The sequence below is a fragment of the Brachyhypopomus gauderio genome, unplaced genomic scaffold (assembly GCF_052324685.1).
Source record: "Brachyhypopomus gauderio isolate BG-103 unplaced genomic scaffold, BGAUD_0.2 sc96, whole genome shotgun sequence".
Lineage (NCBI taxonomy): Eukaryota > Metazoa > Chordata > Actinopteri > Gymnotiformes > Hypopomidae > Brachyhypopomus > Brachyhypopomus gauderio.
The window spans coordinates 129,378-154,295 of NW_027506917.1; the positions used below are offsets into that span (position 1 = coordinate 129,378).

Below are 24,918 nucleotides of genomic sequence, written 5' to 3' on the forward strand. Positions count from 1 at the left end.
TGACATTAGGAAGTCACTCTTCATTCTGTAGGCATCATAAAAATGAGCATTTTCAACTGCAGAAATTATTTTCAATTACCATCACGTTCTGTGGCAAATTAATATGTCCGAACCTATATATTTTGTTCATTTTTCTCCTGAACATCAATGGATCCTCTGAATTACGAGGACGCCTAACAATCAAAATACGAGTATTGATACATGTAAGCCACATTCATTTCTGACATTGAAAATCATGTTTAAACCAGCAGTGCCAAAAGACATAAGATTTTGATTAAAATGACAGAGAAAAAAACTTTTTAGTTCTTACAGACATAAACCTTTATATAATCAACCGAATGTTTAATTGCAGATAATTGCTGTAATTATACATGAATCTGTATATAATTTAAGAAAGCAGAAAAATACCGTATAAATAATACTGTATTATTTCCGTAAAAAAACGAGAAAAGCATGTAACTTGTAATTATTGTCATAATACTTAAAATAAAAGACATTTTGTCAAATTACAAATGTCTGTAATTTTACAAAGTTTTGCATACAATTGGAAAAAATGTTAAAATACATTAAATATTTACAGTTATTTTACATAAAATTAGGATTTTTTTTTTTACAGTGTAAGCTCAATAATTTCTAATTGTTTTAAACCTCGCAAAAACATGGACGGATTGTCCTGAGAGACAGACTGCATTAAATATCCTGCCAGCAGCAGAAACTAGAAAGGGCTCTTTAAATTGAGAGCGATGTACGGTGAGTTAATGAAGCTACTGTACCCCTGCTGTGCGTAAATGCGCACATTGCTCCTCCAAACTTTCCATATGTTTTTTTTTCATAACACAGTAGAGAAACTGCCAACCTCTGAGCAGTAGCCGTTCGTCCTTCTGTTGACTGCTTGCTAGCATGGTCTGCATGCATCGTAGCAAAGTGACGGCTGATTTCGTACTCTTTGAAAACTGCAACCGTTTCTTGGCATATCACACATACAGCCGTTGATCAAAGCTCAGTGAGAAAAATATTTTGTTGTCCACTCAACACACTTTTTAAGCACTCGGCACTCAGTTCCCACTTTCTTTTCTTTAGTCCACTCATTTTTACCTTTAAAAAGCCTAACGGGCCTTATGGTACGTGTACGTTCCGTCCAAAGCATTTTTGTTTTTTTAATCAAGTATTTGGAGAGCGCGAGCTGACTGGATTTTATTGTTTTTTTCCTTCACTTTGCCGTGTGTTATATTTGCAAAACGACACATTATATTTCCAGAATTATTTTCTGTATGAAAAATAAAATAATAAAATAAAGCCTTAATAGAGAATTTAAAAACGAACTGATAGTGAAAATGATTCCCAAAAGTTTTTACATAAACCGGATGTAAAAAAGGGACATCTTATTTTTAATAGTTGCATACTTTTTGTTGCAAAGCTAAAATATCAACGAAAATCCAGTAGGCCCTACTCCAAAATCGCGACTAAGGCTTTTAAATACTTTTTAAGGGCCTTCATTTTTCCAATATTGATTTATCAACTTATAGTACTTTTTAAGACCCGGCGGACACCCTGTACAACCACAAAATAAAAACTACAATGGTGATGACACTTACATCAATTTTAGACACTTTTACTTTCTGTGATTTAAAGATTTGATTTTAAAGATTTGACCAACTTTATTTGGTTTAGAAGTGGTTTGTATGTCAAATTATTTTACGTTAATTCTATTTTAGTTTATTATAAATCTTGGTTGCCTAATTGTCACACTGATATAACAAAGTTGGGGATTCACCTCACTTTAGTGATGCTAGTGAAATGCCAAATTATCCCCTTGAAAATTATAACCCTTGCAAATATAAATATATCTAGCTTTGGGATTATTAATAAGGCTAAATCGAGGTTAATGGTTATTGTAACTCTGTTAGTCCTCGACGACGTCTTGATGCTGATTCTAAATCAATATAACTATATAAAACACAAATATGGAATGGCGCTTTTAATTAATAGCGGTCCTTAAACTGTGGTGGTATAACGTTATATGCCATATCATATGATATAGGTAAATGACGGACGTAGTATGTTCGAGGTTATGAAAACTGCCCAGTCGCCTACTGAAAGAACGCACTGCTTTAAGATTTGAGCAGAACGTAATGCATTGAAATCTAATGCCTACTGCACGGCATTTCGGACGGAGCCACGGATCCTCCAACGTTAGAGCCTTAATATGAGGTTATCCGAATTGAGCATTTGGAACAGGTGAAGTGCACAGGTTTCTCCATGTAATCTGTCTGCGCAGTCCAAATACGATGTTAACGCAGTCTAGAACCGATATAGACCATAAAATCTACAGTATTAATGCTGGAAGCATGTTTGGACTAACATATGTTTGAACTTTACTGACCTTTTATTTGAAACTTGGAGGGACTTCTGAGATTTTGCCTCTGTGATTTGTTGAAGCTCTTTGGGTATGTCCCCTTTATCAGAAACAGGTATCGTGTCCCACTTCTCCTCAATTGCACGTTTAACTGAGTATCGCAGAAATGACTGCGATGAGTGCAAGCGTCATTACCATTTCATGGTTATTTACTTGTATTTAATAAAATTGATTCAAAATGTAAAATAGCCCAACTGAACGAACGTCGAAGTGCTATTTTCAAGGTCAGTCAACTAAAACCATTTAGGATGGAATGATAAAAGAGAGCACAGTTATTTACTGGCAAGGATAAAACAAACTGATTAGCAGACATTTGGAACCTCCACGTATTAGAAACAAAGCAGTAGTGATATTTCTCAGGTCTTTCCGAGGATATTCACAAAAATATTTAATAATTGTTGACAAAAAAGTAAATTGGCAAAATAAATGGACAGTCCTCATTGTGAATTCAAGAGAAAAAAATGCTGACAACGAAAAATTATAGGTGTACGTTGTACACTGACATGAAAATACCTAAGTAGGACATTCGATGGGTAGCACAGATTTTTATAACACCGGAGTGGATCTGATACACGTCCAGGGCCAGAGTGGGTGTGATAAATGTCCCAGCCCAAACTACTGAGATTAACATGGGCCAGCTCAATGTGATTTGCACTTGAAGACTCGGCCAATTAGTAGCTTTAGTTATTATCTAACTGTCACTATGACAACACGGCCAATTAGTAGTTTTAGTTATTATCTAACTGCGTCCCTACGACAACACGGCATATGAAGTCACAATGCAGGAGACCTATAAAAGTCGCCACAGACAGTGTTTAATTTAACCACAGATGGTTTGATCGTCACCGAGGTTGAAGTAGCTAGTAGAGCGGTTCAGCGATATCTTGTGCGAGTAAAGGAGTGAAGATTCCAAGTGATCATGTTTAAACAAATGATGAGGGTAAGTTCATGTTCCTTTGAGCTTTTTCCATAATCTCACTTTAGTCCGAGTAAGTTCGAGAGAGCCGCTTCTCAGTCTATTTATTGAAAATGACATTCCTCGTCGAGACAGTTCTCTAAAGTTGCTTTGTAGCAACAGTGATTGTAGAATATTGCACAAAAATAGAACTAAATTGCTTTCGACCACAAATGGCGACTCAGATTAACATTAATTATCCGGTTACATCCCAGTTACTTCATTTTACGGCCTCTTATCACATTTAAGATGTGTAACCAATTAATATTGGTTATTAACCATCTGAGGTCATTAAGATAGATCAATATTCTCTCCTTGAGAGTCCAGCGGTGTTGAGAAAAAAAAATCAAATTATGAAATGTTCGTATTCCCCCTATCCTGTCTGCGCGTATGTCCGCAGCCTGTATTTTCACAGAAACGTGTTTAATGCATAATGTAGCTTACTTTATAATTATTTCACTCGCCACTGGCGACAGCATTATTTTTTTATGGGTAAGGATTTTTTGTAATTGGAAAAATATCCATCCTTTTCTTTTGAGTTTGTATTTTAAAAGTTAAACGATAGACTCCAGCTCCCGCTCACGTGTTCGTCTCTGCCCATCAACAAATGCAGGAATCCGATCACCAGCATGACTCGCAAAACGGAGCTGAAACTTTAGCACTAAGCGTTGAAAATGGCCAAGCGAAAAATATCGCATTTTTTCCCACACAGTCTACATCTCTGTCGGACCCAAAGAGGACACACTTCTTTATAACTGTACATAATTTTAAATTAATTTTAATGGGATCAAAAGTCACTCGTATGCATACTAGGAAACTTCAGTAAAGTTTGTTTCACGTTCGAGTATTCGGAATTTTCTTCAATAACTAAGACAGTATTGGCAAAAGTGCTATAATAAAATTCTTGTTTCTGGCAACCAAGATAAACATCTACAACTTTATTTACGTCAGGAATAGACGTATTTTAAATGTGCAACTTTCACCACTGCAACGTCTAAGGCACCGTCTACAAATGACCTTAACACAGACGCAAGTGGCGGTCGTGAAGGCCCCAGAGCACTACACACTGTTTTTTGTAATAATTTCAATAGCTTATAAACGGTCCTTCATAAGACCACCAAACAAGTTGTATTACATAAAGTGCATGGTGTACGGCAACTGACAACTTTTTTAAAAAAGTGGGTCGCGACTTAATGACAATGGGGGGAAAAAGTGGGTCCCGGGCTGAGACCAGTTGAGAACCCCTGCGATAGTCATCATGAAACTCATTTTTTCTTCATTTTCTCTACTACAGTCTAAGAAAGCTGGGCCAGCAGAAGAGCTTCCTGAGGGCTGTGATGTGTCTGCCCCCAGCGTGAAAAACAAGCAGGCAAAGAAAGACCGTAGCAGATGGTTTTCAGGTGAGATTTAGCGTGATTACATGTTACCAAAACGTGATGCATTATGAGGTTATTTATTCATAACTATAATTTTCCACAATTTGTTTTTAGTGACATTTGCTTATGTGCATCATTAGTCTCTGCCTCATAGATGCTTAAAGTAAATGTTTCTTTCACCACAGCTATTTGCTGTACTAGAGTGGAGGAGGCAGTGATTGAGGATCTCAACACTCCTCCATGTGGGAAAAGTGGTGGAGTCGTATCCACCTCTGGGATTAATCCAGCTGTTCTAACTGAAGAGCTGAGGAATACACTGCCAAGCAATGTGAGTACGAATCTCTGTATCTGTCTTCCTATCTGCCTGTGTGTCTGAGTTACCATAGCAACATGAGCCTTTGGCCATGTCTGGTCAGACCTTCACAACAGTAGATGTTCTTTACATTAGCATTTTACTTCTTAAAGAAATAATCAGCTTAAGGTTAAAAAAAGTAATAATTAAAAATCATTAAGCTTTTGGATACTGATTAACTTTTTACACTTTCCTTTAACCTAACTAGATGAAAATGGAGGATTTGATTGAAGTGCTGGAAAAAATCTCAGCATGGGTCAAAGTGGCAGTGAAGGAGGTGGTTGCTCAGGACCTCATCCCTATAGTGAGGAACCTGATGCTGGAAAGGATTGCGGCTCTGGACCGAGTAAAGGCACAAATGAGCTGCAGGGAGACTCGGTCAGTGCTGTCTGACCTTTCTGAGGAGGCACTCCAGTCGGGCATCGTGAGGAGATTTGTGAAGACTGCTTCAGAAACTTTTCTCCAAGAACGCCTTGGGTTGACATCCTGGACCAAGCCTGACACTGATCACTACGGTTCTAGAAGCGCATCTGTGACGGAGGCTGACGTGGAAGTGAAGCTGTCACTACAGAGATGCTGCTCTGAGCTGTCAGCTCTGATTGCCCTCACTCTGTTCGGTGATGTCGCTGGCATCACCATCTCTCGGACAGAACAGGACCATACAGGCTCCGCTCTGCAGAGTGCAGCACAGACAGTGGACGTGGGGCTGGAGAAGAAATCTTGGTGGTTCAGGTTTCCAAGATTTCTGAAGCGGAGATTCAAGGTATCTGTTTTTAAAATGTATTTATTCCCAGTCACACCATTAGCTTTAGACTCTGCTCTTCTGAATGATTTTCAACCATACATTTATGCTACCATCAATCATATTTTGAATGATTTTTTAATATCAAATTGTCTGCTCTTTTTAAAGAAACGGACAAACTAAGTGCATGTTCACACGGAGGACCAGGTGGTGGACAAACATATTCCAGATGGTACGCATTTTAGTATTTCATGAAGTTTAATTCATGACAGTATTATTTATAAAGAACCGAGTCTTCCATGGTTTAGTAGTCTTCCATGGTTTAGTAGTCTTCCATGGTTTAGTAGTCTTTCCTGCTGCACAACTAATAGGGCATGAACAACAATAATGACAACAGCATGGAAGACTACACACAGCATCCCTCTCACGCCGTCTATTTGCTTTGACTTTGCAGGTTTCCAGTCTACCAGTGCTGAAGCACCATCCACCTCTGACAAGACCATCCCTAAGCTCAGGAGAAAGTCGATGCTGTCACGGTGAGGCGGCCCCCTACCGGCCGTCTCTGTCCACAGCGGCTGTTGTTGTTATTGTCTGGTGACGTCATGTGTGTCCCTCAGGTGGGCGGAGCCCGTGATCCGTCTCACCTGAGGGTCGTTTGTTTGCCTATATATGTCTTGTCTTTGTACCAGTTGACCGCTGGTCATTATATCCTTAATTTGGATCTATTGCACGGGTTTTAGGTTTTGCACACTTTATATTAAACCACCCTTTTTCCCTGAGACTTGGCGTGATCGCTTCCTTTTTGTTGCTCACACCTGCCCGTCACAGATGCGTTCCAGATTGGCAACGGCTTTCTCCAAGATCTGCAGAAAATGAGGGGAAAACACCTACTTGGGTGACATTGCTGGAAGTAGAAAATGTGTTATTCAATTAAAATGAAGAAAAAAAAGAGAACCAGACTGCTTCATTGTGATACCTGCATGACAGAAGGCAATATGCATTGTGTCCTGGTCCACAAATTGCATTACTCCTCTTCTCCTGGAAGTCTGGGTGAAGATCAGGTTGCACAGCTGTCTGTGGTCTCTACTCCAGGAAGAAGCACTGGAGACCTACATGATGGAGAGGAAGAAAGAGACAGAAAAGCAAAATAAAGACTTTGATGGGGTCAGAGACCTGACCCATCACCTGGACTGTGTATGTGTATATATAAGAGGAATAACTCACTAGAGGTCCTTCGTCCTCAGGGGAGGAGGGTCGTCTTCCAGGGCTTCCCTGGTGCTGGCCGGTAGAGCCCACGGTCATCGGCAGAAGGGGGGGAGGCAGGTCCTACTGAACCTGTAGGAGGAGGACAGGAAAAGTTGTAATGCTGAATGTGATGTTTAGCAAACAATAGCATACAGTTATGTTTGTGTATGTTGTACATGTTTCAATGGCGACGTATGTAGTCCTGCTCCAACGTAGGTGGTAGAGTCTAACAAAGTTGGGGCCGGGGCTACTCATTTAAATGCCGAGCATAGGATCTTTCAAGGGAGAACTTCACGGGGGCAGCGAGTGTGGCCAGACATGCCGCTAAGCTTTTACTGCACAGTTTTACCAATGTTTTATCCAGTTTAAGGGACTATGTTCATGTGTGTGCTGCACAAATTAAAAAACAATGGGTGAAGTCTATCGTTGGAGTTAAGTCATGTTTTCGGGGAAAACCCTGGCCTTTTCAGTGTATACATTGTTGTGAAGCCGCATCTTTTCTTCAGCTTACTTCTGACTCGCCATTTCTGTCTCTTCTCCGTTTGTGTCGTGTCACTGGAGTGCTTCGGCACGCGTGTAAAAACACTGGCTCTGATTGGCTACCATAACGCTGCCTTAGCCAATCGCTTACTGACTTGTTAAGTTAAACAGGTGTTACACCGAGAACTTGTGACCTATCGAGATCTGTTACTCCTCACTAGCCTGGGCAGCGGTCCGCTCGCATTACTGTTAGTATATCAATATATAGTAACGCACCGCTTTTAATGACCAGTAACGTCAACGGCGTTGTAACGACAGGAAAAGTAATTAATTATATTATCCCTTTACTGACAAAATGACGCCATTACCTAACACTGTTAAAAATAATGCATTATTATTATTGTAATAATAATTATATTATAAATAATTATTGTTATTTGCAACACTGTATATGAATAACTGATGATTGATTGATTGATTATTATTAGTTCCATGTAATTTTTTGTAATGAGTTTACTGGTCTGGCCCCCTTGAGGTCCGATTAAGTTGTATTCGGCCCCCAGACCAAAATGAGTTTTTTGCTACTTTGACGATGCAAAACCCATAAAATGCAGGTGGTGGAGGTGAAGCTTCAGCACAAGTCCATCTACAGTGGGTGGCAGAGTGAGCACTGGTGGGTGCTCAACAATTCTACTGGATAGATGCAGAGGTGAGTCATGGGAACAGGTTCACAATTTCAGTAAGAATGGACATGCTACTGTCAACGTCCCTTCAACCTAATCTTTTCTTTGTATTTGTAGCTTACCCTTCACCACTTTGCCAGCGCTAGTGCCGTGGCCTGCATCAAAGTAACGAAGAGTCTTGACTATAAGTATCAAGACCAGAGGACTTAACAACATCAAGAACTGATCGTCGGGATTATTAGAACAATCACCATTGTCAGTGTGCAAGGAACTGTGAGGAAAGCCAGAAAGAATCACCATCCGTGGACTATTCATCATCACCGTGGACAACCATCAGGATTTCAGATTCGACCGTTATGGGATTTTTGGTTATCAGCAGCTGATTATCAGTGCTCCTGTCACCCTCATCAGACCTCTACAACTAATTCAGAATGCTGCAGCATGACTGGTCTTCAATCTCCCCAAGTTCTCACATGTGACTCCTCTGCTACGCTCTCTTCACTGGCTTCCAGTAGCGGCACGCATCAGATATAAAACCTTGATGCTTGTGTGACCCTTGTTAAGGTGAGCTGTAAGCTCGACTACGCCACCTGGGGAGTTTCACCCCAGGAAATATAACCCAAAAGCACACAGGTTCATTTAAAGAAAAGGGCAGAGACGTAAAATTTGGTTCAGTGTACAACTTTTTACTTAAAGGTAAAATTGGAAATAACACTAAAATGCACAGCTTTATTAATAACTTGGTTTTAAGAAAATCACAATTTAGAATAAAGTAAAAATTGTTAAAATACCAACACAGGGGTACTGGCAGTGCTAGGTCTCATTGTAGTATTATCATACATATACTTAAAACTGGCTTCAGACCTTCAATGATTATCCTGGTAACGACTGTACCACACACACACACACACACACACACAGCTTCCAAAAACCTCAAAAGGTGATGACTCCAACCACAGCAGACCAAGTGTAAAAGTGAATGATTATCCCCGAAGGGTAACCAGCCATCCAGGAAACACCCGTGCACAGAAGTATTCTGACGAACAGATAAAACACATGAATGATTAATACACTATTATAACTTTAAAACTCACTGCAGCCAGTATCCCTAATGTTAATTAAAAAAAAGAGAGATCAGGTTCACATAGAACAAAGAAAAGAAATCCAATACCGCTCAGGGGTTAATTCAAAAGAAACAAAATCAAGAGAACTAAACTAAATAAACAGAAGAATCACAAAAAGTTTAATTATAATCAAATAAACAAAATAACTGAAACATTATAACGCTGATTTAACCCCCACAAAACAACCAAGGCAAAACAGCAGAAGACTAGGGGAGGCTCTGCTCAGCGCCACCTAGGCCCTTCCCGTGGCGACACTCCAGAACTCCTAATTAAAAACGACATTTTAAGTAAATTAAAAATAAGCTATATTTAAACAAGTGATATGAAAAACCACATCTACTGAGCCCACATACCTTCAAGCTTGATTTACCATTACATAGGACCCCTTGCTCCAATTGCAATGCTTCCAGTGTCTGAGATAATAAAACCAGGATTCCCGTGCCTTACGACGCGGTTTTCTAAGCACACCCGTTTTCAAGCACGCCAAGGGATATACCTAAACATGACGTAACTCGCTGTAAGTTGTACATCCTATAATGGTTAAATCCCAAACAAATAGGTGGAAAGTAACTCCAAATGCCTACCTTTCAGCCAGTAGCACTCACATCAATGTAAACGGCCACTTTATACGCGACGTTCCACGTTTAGGCTGCAGCTAACGGCTAGCAGCGTGGTGCGACAACAGAGGGAGGACGCCTGCTTTCCGGCAGAATCCCCTATACATCAATGGGTTCGCGTCACTTTAAAAGCACATTAAACATATACAAGGCACGGAAACGACAGACATACCTTAGCACACCGTCTCAGCAGCAAGTCCCGCAGTAACACGGCCCAAATAATAAGGGAAGCACGAGCTTAGCCCAAAGCGTGCTCACTGGGTATATATACTGGTGCTAAATGACCAACCAACCCGCGCAACACAGAGGGGAGGGGGGAAGCCACTCCCTAACTACGGTGGCTGCCCAAGCCCAGAAACCACTAGGCAGCCCTGTGACAGCTCTGCCTGTTACATTCTGCCCCCACCTTTTGTGTCGGCGTCCCGTCGACAAAACACAGCCGAAAACTTAACACAAGGGACTAATCCCAAGGTCTAAAACAGGCTACTGCCATACTGTGTGAACCAGGTACCAAGGGTGTAGCGTTAGGAGCTACCTGCGCCGTGGACATAGGCAACCGATGAGGGTTCCTATGCTGCCCTGCTGTTACTCGAGCTGTTCGTCGCCTCGTGTCTAGCCCCAAATCACCAACTTCTACCTCCGATACAACAGGGGCCTCGAAACTAGTTTCGGCACTAGAGGAGGGAATGACTTCAACTGGGTTGTCCCCTGATGGAACAATAGGAAGGGAACCCTGAGACTGGGCTTGAGGAGCACCTACAACAAGCCACTGACCTGACTCTTCCTCCTGTTCTGCATCCCCCACCAGGCTTGGGATTTCTACTGGAGGAGAAGCTACAGAAGGGTTTGGAGGAGCTAGCTTTAACATTACTCTGTGTACCTGCCGGGTCTGTCCCAAATCTCGCAACGGGGCCACAGAATACACCACACCCCCAGGTTCAGGTGCCCTTACCACCCTGTAAATGACTGGACTCCAAGCATCCTGAATTTTCGTGCGTCCACGAACTGAATGATCCCGTAGATAAACCAGCTGGCCTACCTGCAACTGGTCAGCTAATAAGCCATGATCGTGACGTTCCTTACGGCGTTGTGCTGCAGCCAACAACCTCTCCCTTGCCCCTTTAAAAGCAACCTGAAGACGTCTCTGGTGTTCCTGAACCCAATCACCCACAGTTCTACCTTCAGTTTCCTGAACCCTACCCAACAGGAAATCCACTGGGAGGTGAGGCTCTTGCCCGAACAAAAGAAAATGTGGCGATTCCCCCATAGACTGATGGATAGAGGAGTTGTAATTAAAGACTAGCTGCGGCAGATAATCTGGCCAACGGCTCTTCTGTTCCTGGGATAGTGTGCGCAGCAGATTATGCATGGTGCGATTAAATCGCTCACACTGGCCATTCCCTTGCGGGTGGTATGGGGTAGTTCGCGTCTTCTGTATCCCATACAGATCACAAAGCTGCCGAACCAGGGAACTCTCAAAGCTCGAACCACAGTCTGAGTGTAACCGTGCAGGAACACCAAACCGATAAAACCAGTGCTGAACCAACACCCTGGCCACTGTAGGAGCTCTTTGATCTCGAGTAGGGATCACCTGAGTAAACTTGGAGAACACATCGGTTATAACTAAAACCTGTTCAGTCCCATCCCTAGCAGGCTCCAAAAAAGTGAAATCAATGGCTACTACCTCATTTGGTCTTGAGGCCAAAAGGTGTCCCATTGGAGCACGCAACTGCTTATGTGGGGGTTTAGCAAGGGTGCACCGTTCACATTGCTGGCACCACCGCTTGATATCATTTGCCATTCCAGGCCAATAACATCGCTCCCTTATTAATAATGTGGTCCGCTCTACACCTTGATGGCCGTGATGGTCATGCAGTTGTAGCAACACTTCCTCCTGCAGACATTCCGGAAGCAAAAATTGTAAGACCTCCTCCCCACCATCCGGCTTCAGGATTTTGCGATACAGCAGGCCATTACGCAGCACAATTCTATCCCACTGACGCAGGAACCCCTGAGTCCGGGCTGACAAGTCTTCCCTCTCATCCCGACTAGGTGGTCTGCCCCCCTGCCAAAAAGAATTAAAAGAATGAATGCTTGGGTCGGCTTCCTGTAAACACTTCAACTCCCCCGGCTCACGGGACGGAAAAGCAGCCATAGAAAGCTGGGCTACCGCTTGCATAGAGGTTTCTTTACTAGCTTGCTGCCGAAGGGCCAAAGGCAAGGTCACACCTGTCGATCCTGAACCCTGCAACTGCTCTGGAACGGAAATTCTCTGCCGAGATAAAGAATCAGCATTTTTATTTACACGACCTGGTCTGTAACGGATGGTATAATGGAACGCCGACAGTTGGGCAACCCAACGCTGTTCTGTAGCACCCAACTTGGCTGTGTCCAAATGACTCAACGGGTTATTGTCTGTCCAGACAATACACTCCTGGCCCCAAAGGTACTCACGAAATTTCTCCGTCATAGCCCACTTCAACCCCAAAAACTCCAACTTCATTGAGCTGTACAACTTCTCATTAGGGTTTAGACTACGACTCGCATAAGCAACGGGGCGCACTCGACCATCCTGCTCCTGGGACAATACAGCTCCCAAGCCCTGGTGACTGGCATCGACCTCCAAAATAAATGGGAGAGAGAAGTTAGCAAAAGCAAGTGTAGGTGCATCCACAAGCTTACGTTTCAGTGTCTGAAAACTGGTCTCACACTGTTCTACCCAGAGATCTAACAACCTAGGCCCATGACCTTTCCTAATCTTGGTCCCTCCCACTTCAGCTACTAGGCGATGCAATGGGGCAGCCATCTTTGAAAAGCCCTGAATGAAACGCCGATAATAACTGGCGAAGCCAAGAAATGAACGTAGCTCAGAAACTGAAGTGGGACGGGGCCAGTTGGCCACAGCAGATACCTTCTCAGGATCGGTAGACACCCCTTTATCAGAGACCAGATGGCCCAGGTACCGAACTTGACGTCGAAAGAAACAGCATTTTTCCAACTTGGCCTTCAGGCCTGCTTGACCTAGTCGATTCAAAACCAACTCCAAACGGCTCAGGTGCTGATCCAGGTCTGAAGAAAATACAATGATGTCGTCAAGATATAACAACAATGATTGACAGTTTTGGTCCCCAAACATCCTTTCCATCAGTCTCTGGAAGGTACTAGGGGCATTACACAGCCCGAAAGGCATACGGTTGAACTGGAATAGGCCAAAGGGAGTACAGAAAGCTGTCTTTGGACGGTCAGCCTCATTAACTGGGATCTGGTTGTAGCCACTAGCCAAATCCATGGTTGAAAACCACTGGGCCCCTGATAGTGCATCCAAAGTCTCTTCAATCCTAGGCAGAGGGAATGCATCCTTCCTAGTTTTGTTGTTAAGTTGCCTATAATCAACGCACATGCGGAGGCTACCATCTTTTTTCTTAACCAGGACAATAGGTGAAGCATAAGGGCTACAACTCTCCTGAATAACCTGGCTCTCAAGCAGCTGGTGAATATGAGCCTTGACAGAGTCATAATCGGATGGAGGGATACGCCTGTACCTCTGTCTTATTGGTACATCATCCAACAAAGGAATGTCATGTGAAATTAACCCAGTACAACCGATATCACCTTCGAAGGAGGAAAACACTGCCGCATGCTTACAAAGAAGAGACCGTACCTTCTCCTGGTCTACTTGAGACAGCACAGACAGATCTAAAGCCTCAATCTGCTCCAGTATTGGACTGGACTGAACAGTATGGGCCTGAACTTGGGCAACCACCATAGAGGGTTCACTCACCTCCGTAACTCCAGCCGGCAGACTCACAACCTGTACACCGGTCAGTGATGCTAAGGGACAATGTGGAGGCAAAGAAACACTGGAGCAACCCACATTTACCAACGGTACATAGACGGTCCCTCGAACTACCTTAACCAAAGAGACAGCAACTAACAGACCATCAGGTAAGGCACCCAAAGTATCCGAGGGTTCAACTAGGACCCCTGTACTGCACTCACTGAGCTGACTGGAACACGTGGCTGCAACCATCTTAAACGTACCGGCTGGTATTCGAACAGGTCTCCGTCCCCTTACTCTAGCTACCCCTGTGTCTACAGTTGAGGGCCCATCAGAAGCCTGATGACAGTACTGCAGGGCTTGCTGCCAAGGTGAGGACGCATGTACAACTGGGGGAAGATCAAACAATGCAGGACCATGCTGGCAAAAGAGCTCCTGATAGCATTCTCTGATGACGTTCATACCCAAAACGCCCGGGACTATAGGTGACGTATTAGAACCTGGAGGATCCTTAACTACCAGCCAACCCCTTCTAGGAATGGACTTTCCAAGTACGTCCACAGTTAGCTCCACGTAGCCCACATAAGGTATCTCTAGCCCGTTAGCGGCACGAAGCTGTAACCACTGGCAGGAATGCAAGTCTCCCTGAATGTGCTGACGAAAGAAACTTTCAACTATGGTTGAAACCATCGACCCCGTGTCAAGCAAGCAATTAACCACCACTCCCCCCAACCGGATAGCCACTTTTGGACACTGTCCAACTAAGGATGGAGCGGTAAACTGAGGTGGAGAGTGCTGTGAGGCAGAGCCAGTACTGTCCCCTCCCAATGTGTGGCTCTGCACACTGGAGGGAGCTAGTTTTCCGCCGGCTGAGAGCTAGGGGCAACACGGCCCGGATGGAAAGCCCCTATTGGGTGCGCTGGAACACGCTCATTATCACAGTCTCTAGCATAGTGTCCGGACTTTTGACACCGCCTACAAATTACATTAGGCCGGCTGCTAGGACCAGTAGGCCGAGGAGAAGCATACAAGCTAGCAATACTCTGTGTTAACTGATTAATCTGTTCTTGTTGTTTGAGTAGCATAGCTCTTAATTCTGTCATCTCAGAAGATTTAAAATTATCTGCAGAACGTCGAACCCCATAAGTCTCCCTAGACATTTGCAGCGCACACATTGAGGGGACAGAATGGCTCCTACCTCTCCCATCATCTGGCCTACTCTCACGCTCCCATCGGATAGCCGCTGCCCGTATCTGTAGCATGGAAAGCTCTGGTGTCTGACGGACCAACTGCTTCAGTTCCCTACGGAGGGCAGAGTCATTAACATTCTCCACAAATTGGTCACGAACCAACACATCAGCATTAGGCACTACATAAGATGCACACTGCTTTATTTTATCCATGAGAGCCAAAAGGACATGCGAGTATTCCTGCAAAGACTCCCCTTCCAGTTGCTTACGGCAAAAGAAGCTCTCCTGCAAGGCAACATATGACCTTGAACACCCATATAGCTCTTGAAGTATAGATAAAATTTTCTGTGGGTCCTCCCTTTCCACCCTAGGCCTATACCTTATTTCATCCTTAGCTTCTCCTTCAAGATGATCTAGCATAAAATAGGCCTGGTCAAGGGGTGCCAAACGGCGTGCACGGATGCTAGCCTGTACCTCCTCACTCCACTCCTCGATACTTATACCAGCCCTGCCCCTAAACACTGGGCATTTACGCTCACGGGGAATATACAGCAACCTCTCAACTGGAACAGGGTTACTCACAGTCTCTTGAGACTCACCACCACTACCGGGGCCTGGCTGAGACTGGGAAGCAGCATTCTCCTGCAACAGGCGCTCATTATCTGCCTGCAGCCGTCTTACCAGCTCTCTCATTTCCTGGAGCTCACTGGCCATGGTAAAACAAAAAAAAGTGGAATAGAGAAGAGGTGGGAAATAAAAATCACTGGGTTAGCTTTAAGGACCTCCCTACAGGTACCCAACTAAAATCCTTGGGACCAACACCAACTGCTGTTTTGCCTTTAAACCAAAATAACCAAAAGAAATACAACTGAACTCCCAAAAATACGTCTCTGTTTCAAATCCTGCCGACTATACGCCACAAATGTGACCCTTGTTAAGGTGAGCTGTAAGCTCGACTACGCCACCTGGGGAGTTTCACCCCAGGAAATATAACCCAAAAGCACACAGGTTCATTTAAAGAAAAGGGCAGAGACGTAAAATTTGGTTCAGTGTACAACTTTTTACTTAAAGGTAAAATTGGAAATAACACTAAAATGCACAGCTTTATTAATAACTTGGTTTTAAGAAAATCACAATTTAGAATAAAGTAAAAATTGTTAAAATACCAACACAGGGGTACTGGCAGTGCTAGGTCTCATTGTAGTATTATCATACATATACTTAAAACTGGCTTCAGACCTTCAATGATTATCCTGGTAACGACTGTACCACACACACACACACACAGCTTCCAAAAACCTCAAAAGGTGATGACTCCAACCACAGCAGACAAAGTGTAAAAGTGAATGATTATCCCCGAAGGGTAACCAGCCATCCAGGAAACACCCGTGCACAGAAGTATTCTGACGAACAGATAAAAGACATGAATGATTAATACACTATTATAACTTTAAAACTCACTGCAGCCAGTATCCCTAATGTTAATTAAAAAAAAAGAGAGATCAGGTTCACATAGAACAAAGAAAAGAAATCCAATACCGCTCAGGGGTTAATTCAAAAGAAACAAAATCAAGAGAACTAAACTAAATAAACAGAAGAATCACAAAAAGTTTAATTATAATCAAATAAACAAAATAACTGAAACATTATAACGCTGATTTAACCCCCACAAAACAACCAAGGCAAAACAGCAGAAGACTAGGGGAGGCTCTGCTCAGCGCCACCTAGGCCCTTCCCGTGGCGACACTCCAGAACTCCTAATTAAAAACGACATTTTAAGTAAATTAAAAATAAGCTATATTTAAACAAGTGATATGAAAAACCACATCTACTGAGCCCACATACCTTCAAGCTTGATTTACCATTACATAGGACCCCTTGCTCCAATTGCAATGCTTCCAGTGTCTGAGATAATAAAACCAGGATTCCCGTGCCTTACGACGCGGTTTTCTAAGCACACCCGTTTTCAAGCACGCCAAGGGATATACCTAAACATGACGTAACTCGCTGTACATCCTATAATGGTTAAATCCCAAACAAATAGGTGGAAAGTAACTCCAAATGCCTACCTTTCAGCCAGTAGCACTCACATCAATGTAAACGGCCACTTTATACGCGACGTTCCACGTTTAGGCTGCAGCTAACGGCTAGCAGCGTGGTGCGACAACAGAGGGAGGACGCCTGCTTTCCGGCAGAATCCCCTATACATCAATGGGTTCGCGTCACTTTAAAAGCACATTAAACATATACAAGGCACGGAAACGACAGACATACCTTAGCACACCGTCTCAGCAGCAAGTCCCGCAGTAACACGGCCCAAATAATAAGGGAAGCACGAGCTTAGCCCAAAGCGTGCTCACTGGGTATATATACTGGTGCTAAATGACCAACCAACCCGCGCAACACAGAGGGGAGGGGGGAAGCCACTCCCTAACTACGGTGGCTGCCCAAGCCCAGAAACCACTAGGCAGCCCTGTGACAGCTCTGCCTGTTACATTCGCTTACAAAGCCAAAAATGGACTGGCCCCTCCCTACATGATGTCCATGGTCAAAAGCCGATCCGTACAGCGAATACTCAGAAACTCAAGATGGCTCGACTTGAAACTCCATGCTTAAAGTCTCATGGAAGACAAAGCTCCAGACTATTCTCCGTCCTGGCTCCAAGATGGTGGAACAATATTCCATAAGCTGCTAGGACTGCAGAGTCTATTGCTATCTTCAAGCGTAGACTGAAGACCCACCTGTTTGTTGAGTTCTTACCAGAGCACTAACTCAGCTGATACCACTTGAGGTTGTTCTTTAAATGGTATGTCTGTCGATGGTTATTTGTGCTTCTTGGCAAATGTCTAACTTACAAAAACACTAGATAATGACATGGACTCCTGTAGTTTAGTAGTAGTCTGACTCAATGGTATCTTGAATCCTGCAGTGTCTACTGCAGGGGTCACCAACATTTTTGAAACTGGGAGCTACTTCTTGAATACCAATTATAGCGGAGGGCTACCAGATTGATACACATCAATGGAACGAAAGTTGTTGAGGGGGGGGTGGGGGGTCGATTGCTAAGCGGACATCCAGCTGCCAGATGCTCAGGTACCAGATCAGGAACAGAGGATTCACGTGTCTAACTGAACTGTTCAAATATGAGTGCTTAGGGAGGTGTTGTGATGCAGAGAGAAATAAACCACATTGGTCTCCCTGTTACCGTGCGTAGATGTTTTGCAGATTTGCAGCAAGGCAGGCTCACTAGTCGTAGCTCTTCACAGAAGAAGAAGCTCCTGAGAGCCCTGAATGCCTGTATTTCAGTCAGATGCCCTGCGTTTGGAGAGGACTACGAACAGGTTCAGTTAAACAACCTCTGAGCCATTCAGAACACATCAGAACCACATGCAGTAGTCTGCAGGAACTGCACACAACCTTCTTTATTTTCTCACTCTGTTGCTGCTGAAGTCCAGGAGCAATGCTCTTCTGATGTACTGTCTTCCACAGGATGCCCATGAGTTCCTGATGATGTGTTTGCTTCAGCTGAAAAAGGAGGGAGAGACACTCAGGGTTTCCTCCTTCTCTTACATCTGCCCTGTTGCAAATTTTTCAGTGGTGAGCAGTCTGACATTATCCACAAACATGCAGTAGAAACTAAAGTGACTAATGACATCTTGCTACCCTGACAAGGCACTACATCAGTGACGTAGCTGAGGAGAAAGGAGAAAGCTGGTTAACATTCAATGATTCAAAGGTTTCAAAAATGAATGAGCCAGCAATCCTTAAGCGCAGGGCAAGAACAGCCTACCTGCTCTTCTACATGCAAAGATAGGAGCTCACCTTCTCACTGAGGTATAGTAGGGGCAGTATCCCCCTAAACCCAACTCCATGCCAGGTCCAAGTGAAGATGACTGAAATGATGACTGACAGAATTTCCAGCATCCTGTCCTCTAAGCCCTGTTTGTCCTTTCAACCCCATTACCATCTTCAACCCCGTTACCCTAGTCTCAACCCCGTCACACCTACATTTTAATACATAATTTTAAAAAAATGCATTGAAAAGTAATTTAATGTTTGTTGACTTCTGTCTAAAATGTTGAGTTATTATAAGCTTATTGATTTTTGTGAAGATTCTTTAGTTGAACCACACTTTTAATGAAAAATGACAAGAGCGCTTTCATGAAAAGGGACATTTCAGACTTTAGTATTGCAAAAAAGTGAGATTCTATATCATTTTTGTATTCACAGTTATTGAATTAGTGTTGAGGATATCTGATGAATATGAAAATATTGATTTCTTCAGAAATGCATTTTATGATCATATTCAGAGAGCTTCCACTGTGTACGTAATGGGGTTGAAGAAAAACATTGCCCAGATCTTGAAAAAATGACCAATAATAATAAAGAGCTAATGCCTGAGATGAGGAAATGTGATTTTCTGATTGGTAAAAATATCCTTAATGCTGTGATGTATACAGAGAAATTATACATTTAAGCAAAAAATTTGAAAATGTCAAAGTCCAATTTGAACCATTATAGTGGAGTGACCCAGGTGTGTCGGAGTCCTGCCAAGCACTTAACGATTCGGTGAACGAATCTTTTGAAGGAATCTATTTAGTGAACTGATTCTAATGATTCAGTTCATCTAAAACACATATGTCAAAGTCAAGGCCCGCGAGGGTCCGCGCGGCGAAAATGACGTAATCGCAGTGGCTCTGCCTGTGCGCGAGGGTCTCGCGTGCTGTCGATTCTCGAGGTCGTGCACATCTCAAATTTTGTAACTTTGCGCGCGCCACGCCTCAACGCAATGAACAAAGTCATGTTTGCAGGGTTCATACACCTTTATAAGGTGGAATTAAAGCACTTGTACGTCACTTTAAAGGTCCATTTCAATATTTCCCAGCACGTTAAACTTAATTAAGTTAAATATTTATACATATACTCGAAATGGTTCGAAATAATTCGCTTTTTATCACATTATTTAATGGTTGTTTTTTATTTTCAAAACGCTCAATCTTAACGTCTTCATGATCTCTCATGTTTCGTCCTGGAATTACAAGAGGCTCGTATTTGTTAACGTAACGTAATACAGCAATTTGTTGTGAAACGAAGTAGTTACAATTTCAAGCATTTTCAAGTACTTTAGCCTAAATTCCAGCACTTTTCAAACCTGCAACACAAAGCAACATTAAAATTCGGAGTCGCGCACTATGGTCACTCGCGAAAGTATAAACCTAAATCAGCAGTCAAAGCAGACATCAACGTTCAGCTATCCCCCTCCTCAAAAATGGCTAAACGTAAGGTGGACACTGAGAACAGGGGTTTCAAGCCAGGTTGGAGGCAGAGTACATGTACTGCGATACTGAGAAATGTTCATAAGAAAGGCCTGTGATTATATTTTGTTGATTTACTACCCCCTTGTGGTCGGATTTGAGTTAGGTTTCGTTTTGGCGATGTCAGTCAGTCGAGCATGATTGCCTGTAGCACGGCAGAGAGACAGTGTTTCCAGCATTTTTAAACCTGCACCTGAGTGAGTGAGAAGACAACATGTTAAAAACACACACACACAAAATACCTCTGACACTATCAGATGTAAAGCCCCACCTTGATGAAGTAGCTGGTTCAAAGCACAAGCTGGGACATGAATAACATTGTAAAGTTTCAGGCATCACCTGTTACAGGGAGCAGGAAAAGCCAACCAACACTTGGGTTCATTGCACAATATCACCATCAGCACACAATATTGCACAATGATAATAAAGATTTTACAGTAGTCTACTAACTACAGTCACAGCTAAATTAAGAATACACCATACATAATAAACATACAAGATTGGGTTATATTTGAGTGTAGTGGAAATTCCCCCAAATGCTCATGATACAACCAAACAGACAGCCTGCCTGCACAAGCACATAAAGGAACACACACTCAGCAGCAAGGAGCTGTTCAAGTGGGACACGTGCAGGAAGGGGTTCCTCTAGTAAACGCCGCGGGCAGACCTTCGACAAGGGGGAGGAGCCGTCTTCCTGCCCATCATGCCTCTTCCTCTGAGACCCTGCTGATACACAAGGGTTTGCAGATCCACACTGAAATCCTTCAAGAAAAGTGGTGAATGACCGGCACACGTGGATTCTTTGCATTTTTTAATCATGTTTCATTTTCCCTCATTGTTGTTTAGCCAGACATCTGCACCCTGAAGGAAGAACCAACCAAGCTTGAGTGGTGGGTAAACACGTTAGTGAAGACAGGATTGTATCTGCAGGATTGTACGTGACTGTTCCACTTTTCATCCTGCTCTCCTCTGTCCTGGTCCTATGGAGGCCAGTAGGGGGCGTGTGCTGTGTCTTGGAGAAAGGGTTGGGTTCCTGTACACCATCTCTACTACTGCATCTGAGTCTTCTGCCTGAACAGAGCTCATCTTGGTTGGCTGTATGGGTTTTTGTTTTGATGCTTAACTCCTCAACCCTGCTTACCTACAACTAAAGATGGAAATAGGTGCAGATGAAGGACTAATGTGCATAATATGTAATAGCTTTGGTTAAGGTTTAAATAAAGGTTAAGGGAACTCACTTATCCAATAGCTCACTGTAGGTTACGGGATATAACTAACCAACTTCACAAAGTTCCTTGCTATAAACAGTAGCCTGCTTTGTCAGAGGTTTACTATACAGCTACAGTTACTAAGGGGTTGGCATATAAAACGTATGCAACAGATTAAGTATTTTATAGGGAATAGGTGTTATTATACATTTACCTTTATCTGATACTTATTAGGAGTTAATCTGGCCTGCTATGGATATAACTAAGAAAAGTTGGTTAAGCAATTAACTAGATTTATCTATTAACAACTAGATTAATTTATTATCAAACAGTACTATTCTAAATCAATGTATGAAAAGGTAGTTATTCTCATGGAAACAGTTATACAGACCAGTGCAGGGTGTCTCAATGTGCAAGAAAGCAGAGGGGAAGAGAGGAAAACAGAAGAGACCCTACACCAAACTCCTCTTCCTTTAACACCCAGCGCATATCAAAGGAACCGCAGTTATCAACAACAGGTTAATCTGTGGGAATTTGTTTGATGATATAACCAACATAGTACATTTACACACAGGACCCCCACCTCTGTGTCTCTACCTTCTTTCTGAACTGAAGACGTAGTCTTTCCCACTACACAACATGCTGCAAAATGAGTCCAAGCAAGCCTGGCAAATACACAGATAAACCAAAACACAAACGGTCAGTTTTAGCCCATTTCAATGGGGACTCCTTGAGTCACACTTCCCCCACTATGCCTATGTATGACCTCCAGGGAAAGACCACCCTCTGTTACCACTCATGGTTTAACACATCAAATCCTGCATCCCGCACAGAAACATAACATTCTGACACTTCTGCATGGCCTTGACCTGTTCGCCCTGTGAGTGACCGGCAGACAAGGCACAGGGTCTGGTTCAGGCAGGGTGTCAAGAAGTAGCATGTGTTTATTTAATCCCCATGTAGAGGCAAGAAAACTATTTACAGAAAAAAACCAAGACATAAAAAACCCAAAATGTGATAGTTCACAAGTTCCTCACATCAATTGTCACACTGCACAGTTCAAGCATCAAGATCATTTCTTACTTTCAGCATTACATACTCTCCCACCAAAAACATGCTCAAACAATTCTCATCAGGCCTTTTATAGTGCTACACAGGAAGTGGTGTGATGTCACTTCCTGGATTTTTGGTGGTAAAACCCAACCCATAAAAGCACTCTACACATAGTTGCCAGGTTCGCAGTTTTCACGCCAAATTGGGCTGGTTTGAAAATCCAGCCGCAGGTAAAAATTCTGGGGTTGCTGGCTGCAGTTTTTTGGGCAGGAGTTACAAATCAAAACTAAGAATCGATCCCGATATAATAGTCAATTTTAGTTTAGGCCCTTCAGAAGCCTAAACTAGCCCAAACCCTAAAGTTATTGACTGAAGGGCGGGTTTTACACTGAATTTGTGTAGGATATTTTTGTAGGACCTGGCAACCCTGACTCTACAGAACCCAATCTGTTTTCTCAACAAAACAACATGGCTGCCTTTCTCTGCATACCAGTCACCGGTATTGCTCAAATAAAATGAACATTTTTCATTACATACATTATATAACCTTTCCTTTTTTCTGTGCAGGTTCTCCCTTGGTAAGCTGATTAATATTACTCAATAAAAAGTAAATTGCATCCTATGTGTCTTCATTTAGTTATTAACTTACATAATGAAATCAATGTCAATACTTATGTTGTGTACATTGTGGTGAAGGGTAGCTCCATCACACGCCCCATTTGGGTGCCAGCAGGTTTCGTGCTTATGAGATTGTAGGTCAATGTCTAGGAAATGACCTGCAGAAGCTTCTTTTGTCAGGTTCTCAACAGCTTACTGGTCACCTGGAGAGGTGCAGCTACGGTGGTCTTATTTTATCCATGATTCTTTGGGTTTACAGTATGTCCTCTGAAAGAATGTTTTGAACACATCCAGCATTTGGCAAGGAACATTGTAGGAGTCCTCCTAGAAATAATGAAATCAGAGCTTGCTGAAATTATGCTGGCTGCTCCTGACTAGTTAGTTGATGTTTTGTTTTTTGTGTTTATATGTGACGTATTCCTTGAAACTTCTTACCTCAAGTCTGAAACGGCATGTTTTAGAAGTGGATGCTAGTTTTGCCTGCAATTTCCTCTTCTTTTCCACTGTACACAGTGTGGCATGTACTCATGTATTTAACCATTTAAATACATTTCTGCCCATATCAGAGTTGGCCTCAGTGGGAATATGCAGATATGTGGCCAGTTGGTCTTTTGCTGGTGAACCTACATCAGCATGTTCTATCTAGAGCCTTTCTCTGGCATATCTCTGCAAGGCATCATGGGTATATGAGGCCAGAGAAGCTTCTAGAGTTCTTTGTCATTGTAATCATGATCAAAGTTCCACAGCAAGCAAAAATGATCATTTGAGTAACCTGATTTTTAATTTTTACAAATTGATTGTCTTATGCACATAGTTGATTAGGGAAATTAAAGAGATGGTCACAAACTATAGTGGATGATTTCTGATAAATTGATGTCCTAATTCAGCCTATTTGACATGAGTGCTTTAATTCGCCTAAATGCATTATGAACCTAAAATAGATTTATGAGGAAATGGTACAGTGCAATCTGTGCAAACTTACTGTGATGATAGTTAAGGGTTCATACTCTCATGCAGCAGTCTTTTGGAATTATGGGAGATTTCTGAGAAACTGATAACCAATTTCTGATAAATTTATCTCCAAGCCCTAAGAACATATTAAGACTTCAATGTGGATTTTTGAAAAATGGTACAGCAGAATCTGTCTACATTTGCACCGGGGGATAAACAAAGACTACCCACTCTTGGGTGGTAGTAGAATTTTTTTGGCATCATGGGAAAATATATATATATATATATATATATATATATATATATATATATATATATATATATATATATATATATATATTAGTGGTGGGACTTTAACGCGTTAATTTCGATTAATTAATTACAGGAAAATTAACGCACTAAAAAAATTAACGCATTTTAACGCATTTAACGGACGAGACACTTTTGCACCGTGGAATGTTTCTCAGTGCGCGAGTTCCGGGCATACAGATTATATGGACGCACAATAAGATGAGCATGATGGAAATGACTGAAGAGGCTACGCTGGTGGATGGGAAATTTAAATATAAACTTCCAGATGGAAGTACAAACATAGTGTTATTTACACTTTATGTAGGAAGGAGTTCGCTTATCACAGGAGCACTTCCACCCTTCATTACCACCTCAACGCAAAACATGTTGGGGCTAACGCTGGGCGTACACTGATATTTTAAATCGTGTACTCTGCTCCAGCTCAAACTGTACGACTAAATCGCAGGGAGAGTCGGCTCGTGGAGCTGCTTCAACAGTGCGATACTCTCACGAGGAGCGATTTG

General features: G+C 42.6%; 3 long non-coding RNA genes across 5 annotated transcripts; 1 reads left to right on the plus strand and 2 right to left on the minus strand.

The window, feature by feature from the left end:
* Nucleotides 1–3,235: 3,235 nt before the first annotated feature.
* Nucleotides 3,236–5,069, plus strand: LOC143496513 (uncharacterized). The gene is made up of 3 exons (XR_013125622.1): nucleotides 3,236–3,356; nucleotides 4,666–4,771; nucleotides 4,933–5,069. It is a non-coding gene; the product is annotated as an uncharacterized LOC143496513 (long non-coding RNA).
* An 11,326-nt stretch (nucleotides 5,070–16,395) lies between these two features.
* On the minus strand, nucleotides 16,396–17,372 carry LOC143496561 (uncharacterized). Of its 2 annotated transcripts, none has more exons than XR_013125645.1 (3): nucleotides 17,028–17,372; nucleotides 16,804–16,946; nucleotides 16,396–16,715 (listed from the first exon to the last, which is right to left on the minus strand). It is a non-coding gene; the product is annotated as an uncharacterized LOC143496561 (long non-coding RNA). The 2 variants fall into 2 exon arrangements; XR_013125646.1 differs by lacking the exon at nucleotides 16,396–16,715 and having other exon boundaries at nucleotides 16,723–16,946; nucleotides 17,028–17,159; nucleotides 17,233–17,330.
* A 2,023-nt stretch (nucleotides 17,373–19,395) lies between these two features.
* On the minus strand, nucleotides 19,396–22,597 carry LOC143496564 (uncharacterized). Of its 2 annotated transcripts, none has more exons than XR_013125650.1 (3): nucleotides 22,519–22,597; nucleotides 22,065–22,146; nucleotides 19,396–20,996 (listed from the first exon to the last, which is right to left on the minus strand). It is a non-coding gene; the product is annotated as an uncharacterized LOC143496564 (long non-coding RNA). The 2 variants fall into 2 exon arrangements; XR_013125651.1 differs by lacking the exon at nucleotides 19,396–20,996 and adding an exon at nucleotides 21,046–21,420.
* Between the last annotated feature and the right edge of the window lie 2,321 nt (nucleotides 22,598–24,918).